We start from the raw sequence: 6200 nt of genomic DNA on the forward strand, positions 1-6200 counted from the left end.
GAGAGGCCGGTCAGGCAGGGAAGGGAAGGGAAGGGCAGGACCGAACTGTACCGGACAGGGCAGGCAAACCGAGTGGGGTCCCTGAGCGCGACCTGAGTCACTCACAAGACAGACACAGGACAGACAGACCAGTCAGACGCGGGAAAGACAGACCACATGACACACGGCCAGACCAGACATAGTTCTACATCTTCTCCATCATCTTCTTCATCTTTTTTTCTCCTCTGCCACCATCAGCCCCCCTCTGTCCTCCAGACCTGTGGGGAGGAAGAACTTGCAAGTTCCATCACGGCATCCTCCTGGTCTTGACGTACGCTCAACAAAGCTACCTGCAGCCGTCCCCTTCATCTTCAAGGTGGGTTGTGGTGAGAGGTGGTGTGGAGTGGAGTTGTGTTGTGTGGTGTTGTGTTGTGTGGGGTTGGGTTGTGTGGGGTTGGGTTGGGTGAGGTGAGGTGGGGTGCTTTGAGTTGAGGTGGAGCATTAGAGCTTTTGGCTTTCAGGCATTTGACTGATATTATCAGACGTGTTGTTTTTGACAAGTGACTGACAAGCAATCTTTGAAACAAAGAAGATAAAGAAAAGAATGCATGCATGCACAGGTACACACGCACGCACACTCTCACGCACGCACCCGCGCACGCACGCACGCACGCACGCACGCACGCACGCACGCACGCACGCACGCACGCACGCACGCACACACACACACACACACAGCATACTCTCGAGCATTATTTGCACTGTGAATCTGGGCTTCTCCAGAGAAATGAAGCGCAAAATCCTGTGGTTTAGTCTGAATACCCAGTCATGCTTTTGCAATGTCCTGTGGTTTTGCTTATGTAAACTGGTACACACAATTTTTTTTAAGTCAGTCTGGGACAGCAGTCTATTAAAACAACATTGCAATTCAAAACAATAGGAAGAAGATCCAGACTTGAACTGCATCTTTTGTGTTGATGTTGACACTTTTTTGAAACACTCAGACAGAGATGGGTTTATTCTAAGTGTCCTTCCTGAGTAAAATGTGCTGTGTTGAACAATACCTAGACATTACAGGCTAACTTGTTCTGTCTTTAAGCTAATGAGTTGCATGGGGTGTGCTTGCATGTGTGAGTCTGCGTGCGTGTGCACGTGTGTGCATGTGTGTGTGAGTATGTGCGTGCGTGTGTGGCTGTGGTTGTGTGTGTGCGTGTGTGTGTGTCTGTGTGTGTGTGTGTGTGTGTGTGTGTGTGTGTGTGTGTGTGTGTGTGTGTGAGTGAGAGAGAGAGAGAGAGAGAGAGAGAGAGAGAGAGAGAGAGAGGAGAGAGAGAGAGAGAGAGAGAGAGAGAGAGAGAGAGAGAGAGAAGGTTTATACGTGAATGCTTGTGTGTGTGTGTGTGTGTGTGTGTGTGTGTGTGTGTGTGTGTGTGTGTGTGTGTGTGTGTGTGTGTGTGTGTGTGTGTGTGTGCTTGAGAGAGAGAGAGAGAGAGAGAGAGAGAGAGAGAGAGAGAGAATATATAAATGCATATACCTATGTGTATACAGTGCGTGTGTGTGTGTGTGTGTATGCCTGCGTGCATGTGTGCGTGCGTGTACTGTATGTGTGTTTGTGTGTACTGTGTGTGTGTTTGCATGCATGCGTGTGGGGTAGTAGACGGTGCTGTGTCTGTACACCTTGCCGATTGTGAGGGGCTCGGCACGATCCCGTGGCTCGCCCTCCAGTCCGCCTTTGCGCCTGTCCGTCCACCCGTCCTGTCTCTCTCGGCTACCAACTGGCAAGGGGATGGATGAACTGCAGGAATCTCCCCATTTGTTTGGACTGCCTAAGTCTGTCTCACCGATGGCCAACTCAGTCGAGCATACTGCACGCTCACTAGGTGGGCTTTGGCGGTCGAGGGGGAGACGTGTGTGTGTGTGTGTGTGTGTTTATGTGTGTGTGTGTGTGTGTGTGTGTGTGTGTGTGTGTGTGTGTGTGTGTGTGTGTGTGTGTGTGTGTGTGTGTGTGTGTGTGTGTGTGTGTGTGTGTGTGTGTGTGTGTGTGTGTGTGTGTGTGTGTGTGCGTGTGTGTGTGTGTGTGTTGGGGAATGACGAGGTACACAGGTGAGCGAGAACAGTGGTGGTGAGCGATGGAGGCTACGCAGGCTGAATTAATTTCACTCCGTGCGGTGGATAGAGGATGTGCGATTTGTGGGGCTCTGTGATCTATTCAGGGCCGCTGATGGCTTTGGCCAGGCCTGGCACAAAGTCATCTGACAGGGCCCCCAAAGCCAATACATACTAATGAGGACTGAAATCTGCCAGGTGGCCATGGTGGTGTCTGCAGAAAGTGGAGATGAGGCTGCTTTGCTATACATGGGTTCTACATTTTTGTTTTCTCCTGACTGTGCGAAACTAGATGCACAAAACTCAACCTCTGATTGTTGGAAACCGCTGTTGGTCAAACAATTAGCTCACATGGTTGGCTGCCAATGACTTGCCCCTCCTCACAACATTGTGTTGACAAACACGGTGAACCCATGTATAGCCTGATTACCATCGGCTTTCAAATCAAAGCATATTAGCATAGCATATAGAACAATTAGCATTTCCCAAACAGCATGATTGACCTGCCTCCCTTGGTTTGCTACTGGTTGTTTCCCTCCCAACAAAGTGGGAGGAGGTTCCAATTTTTCTGGAGCTCAGAAACAATATTTGTATTGTATCTACCTACACTATACACATTCAGAGTGGGATTGGAAACAGTCATAGCGGCGCAAATGGTAAATGAAAATTCTGTACATTAAATGCACGTTTTGTTAAAAACTTAAGTTCGAGATAAGCGTAATGAAATTTGGCATGCCTAATTTACCACCTGCATTCTGTTCTCCACTCAACTGTCATTCACCTGAATTCAGCGCGAAAAGATAGGCACGCATATTTTACCAAATGCTTCTCATTCTCCGCTCTGCTGTCATTCGGGGGAATCTCAGCGCACAGAAAATTTGGAACGCCCCTTAATTAACTATCCAGCATTTATTCTCCACTCATCTGTCTCTAGTCAGAAATGTTCTTTCTCGCTCGCACCCACCACCTCCCCTTTCGCCTCCCTTCCGCCGTTCGATTGATTCGTCAGGTGTCTTGCAATTCGCCACGTAATCTATCTGGTTCCTGCGGACCCCTTGAAGCACTTTGCTGATCAGTCCACTGCGTGGACAGTCACTTACCATCACGAGAAGTTCGTTCTCCAGTGAGAACGAAGATGCCAGTGTTTTGCCCTAGCTTCCTTCCAGTTCACCTCGCTCCATTGCTCTCCAACCATCATCTGCCGGTGGGTGTCCGTTCATAGTTCACACATATCTGCGGGTGCAGATACTGCCCGAGATCTCAGTGGTTCCCCGTACTACCGAGCTCGAGAATGTTTGCTGCATAGACATATCTCGGCCGTGTCAGTGCTTCAGCACCATGGCCAGTGATCTTGCCCAATCTGCCCAATATATGCCCGATAATCTCTCAACTTCTTGAGTGCAGTGGTCCCTGCGGATCCTGTGAAGCACTTTGATGATCAGTCCACCGCGTGGACAGCCATTCTCCCGTGAGAGCGGCACGATCACAAGAAGTACGTTCTCCAGCGAGAACAAAGATGTATGTATACATGCTTAATCCAAATTTCAGAGAGTGAACTGATGAAAGGGATATTACTTGAGAAGGGACTGTGCGTAGGAGGGAGGAGAATGGTGGTAGTGTTACTATTAGTTTGAGGAGTACTTTTATTAATCCCGAGGGAAGGTGTCTGACAGCTTACATTGATACTAGACATACTGTAGATACAAGACATACACAAAGACCTAATAAATGTAATTGCACATTGCAGTAATCACATAGCAAAAAATAGAGTATAGCAAAATGCCTTACATCAGTTAACATACACACAGTTGTAACAACAGTGTGGTAATAGCTAATAGCGTAAAAATAACACTTTTTAAATGAATTTTATATGTTTGTGACTGTTTGGTGGGTTTTGTGATGGTGCCATCCCGCTCATGCCCAGTCAGCCCGCCCCAAATGTGATGTGCCGAGTAGAGGATGTATGGTTGCTGAGCAGGGCCGCTACACAATTTTGACTGGCTCCAGGACAAAGGCATCTGAAAGAGCCCCCTGTCACATATAGGAGAACTGACTGTTGTCTCTACCTCCCTGACCGGAGAAGCCAACAGGGGGGGGGGGCTGTGGTCCCTGGTAGGGGCAATCCTTTTTTCCATGGCCCACATAGGCCCACATAGTACAGCATTCCTTCACCACATCCATCTCCCAGTGTGCTGTTGACAGGGACTCTGTTTACCCAACTGACTTTTTGTCTCCTTTGTCTCTTTGACTTAGAATGAAAGCCTTGACGCATACTTGTGTTTTTGTGCGACTGTGTGTTTTCGGAAAAAGGCAATGGGGAGCCTCGATGATTCACACTCGTGTTTTTGTGCGACTGTCTGTTTTGGGGAGAGGCGCAGGGGGCAGGGGTTGCCCCTCTCCCAGAAAGACTTCATTGACTTGATGGCACGCCAACTGTTATGGCTAAGTACCCCACTGACAAGTTAAACAGATTTTTCGTTCAGTGTCAGTGGTGAAGTCAGGCAAGCCCATGCATCTCAAAACGAGTCATGTGTACTGTATATCAGTGGAAACTGCGGCGGGTGGAAACAGTATGTTTATTTGCAAAACGGTGTATCCACCATTTTTGATTTTTGCATTTTATTATTGAAAATAACCTGAGGTCCTATCGCCTGTGTGAATTCTTGTCATTCAAATATTTTGCAAACATACTTTTTCAACCTATATAAAATGCATTTTGCAATACAATGCAATGGAATACCCGATACAAAAATGTCAAATTGTGACAATTTACTCTGAAATCATGAAAGACTACATAGCCTTTAAAAAAACATAGGCTTTAATAATTAATGCAGCTTATTGAAAAAAAACAAAAGATTCAGGCAGCTAAAAAAAAGTACTTTCATAACTCAGATTCCCGTCTCTGTGGGAAACCTCTGCTCTTATGAGAATTCTGTTTCCTTGACCCAGAACAGAGCCCAGGTCAGCCTGCCTCGCTCCCCACCTGCAATGCAGGTTTTCAGGCCACAAGGCATTAGCCATGAACCTCAATATTCTGGACAGCTCTCTCTCTCTCTCTCTCTCTCTCTCTCTCTCTTACTCCATTCTCCCTATATCGCTTGTATATCTCTCTGACTGCCTTCCTTTTGTCTTTATATCGTTATATCGTTTTCATGTATTTCTTCATATCTCTCTCTCACCCTCTCTCTCTCTCTCTCTCTCTCTCTCTCTCTCTCTCTCTCTCTCTCTCTCTCTCTCTCTCTCTCTCTGCCACCCCTTTCCCTCTCCGGATCACTCCCTGAGATGGAAGTGTGTCAGGCAGTGTGTCCAGTCACCCGTACTGGCCAGATCTCTCAGCCTCTGATTACCGCTTAGCCTCATTACACTGCCGGGCCTCCACTGTGCTAACAGCGAGTGGTGGAGGGGGTAGAGAGAGAGAGAGAGAGAGAGAGAGAGAGAGAGAGAGAGAGAGAGAGAGAGAGAGAGAGAGAGAGAGAGAGAGAGAGAGAGAGAGAGAGACAGAGTTGTGTGCAGTGTTCACTTGTGTGCTGTGGAGTGTTGTGTCACAAAGACAATGGGAGTTGGTTCACAAAAAAAAGGAAGCCTGTAAGAAGAGAGAGAGAGAGAGAGAGAGAGAGAGAGAGAGAGAGAGAGAGAGAGAGAGAGAGAGAGAGAGAGAGAGAGAGAGAGAGAGATTATTGTCAATGTCAATTGATATGTCTTAGTTTAACTGCACATTAGAGACTGGTCTAACGCAATGTCAAACTTCTGTGCTAACACTGTCACATAGATCTTTGACAATAAAGTACAATTGACTTGACTTGGCTTGATTACCAGTCCATGCCTGGTGACTGATGTGCAGCATATAGGCTGCAAATCAGTATATACTGCACATAATATATACTGCACATGATAAAGTGGAGGTGGACAAATTCAGGTCCGTGGGCCACATGCGGCCCGCTGAGTCAATTCATGTGGCCCGCAGAGCCTTTAAAAGACACACAACTTTTAAATCCAAATTCATACGGTTACTTTCTTAAAATGGCTACCTAAAACTCAGTCTTGTGAGTTTCAAGTTAACCAAGTGCTTCAAATACTGTTACAGCACACTATTTCTTATTATTGACCAAAATAATTGC

General features: G+C 47.0%; 1 protein-coding gene across 1 annotated transcript in view; it reads left to right on the top strand.

Annotated features, from left to right (window-relative positions):
• Positions 1-301: 301 nt before the first annotated feature.
• Positions 302-6200, top strand: part of LOC134463863 (sodium- and chloride-dependent GABA transporter 2-like) — a 44613-nt gene continuing 38714 nt past the window's right edge. The window contains exon 1 of the mRNA XM_063217187.1: positions 302-355. The gene's annotated coding sequence lies outside the window, so the exon portion shown is untranslated. The remainder of the gene's footprint in view (positions 356-6200) is intronic.

The sequence above is a fragment of the Engraulis encrasicolus genome, chromosome 15 (assembly GCF_034702125.1).
Source record: "Engraulis encrasicolus isolate BLACKSEA-1 chromosome 15, IST_EnEncr_1.0, whole genome shotgun sequence".
NCBI classification, from domain to species: domain Eukaryota; kingdom Metazoa; phylum Chordata; class Actinopteri; order Clupeiformes; family Engraulidae; genus Engraulis; species Engraulis encrasicolus.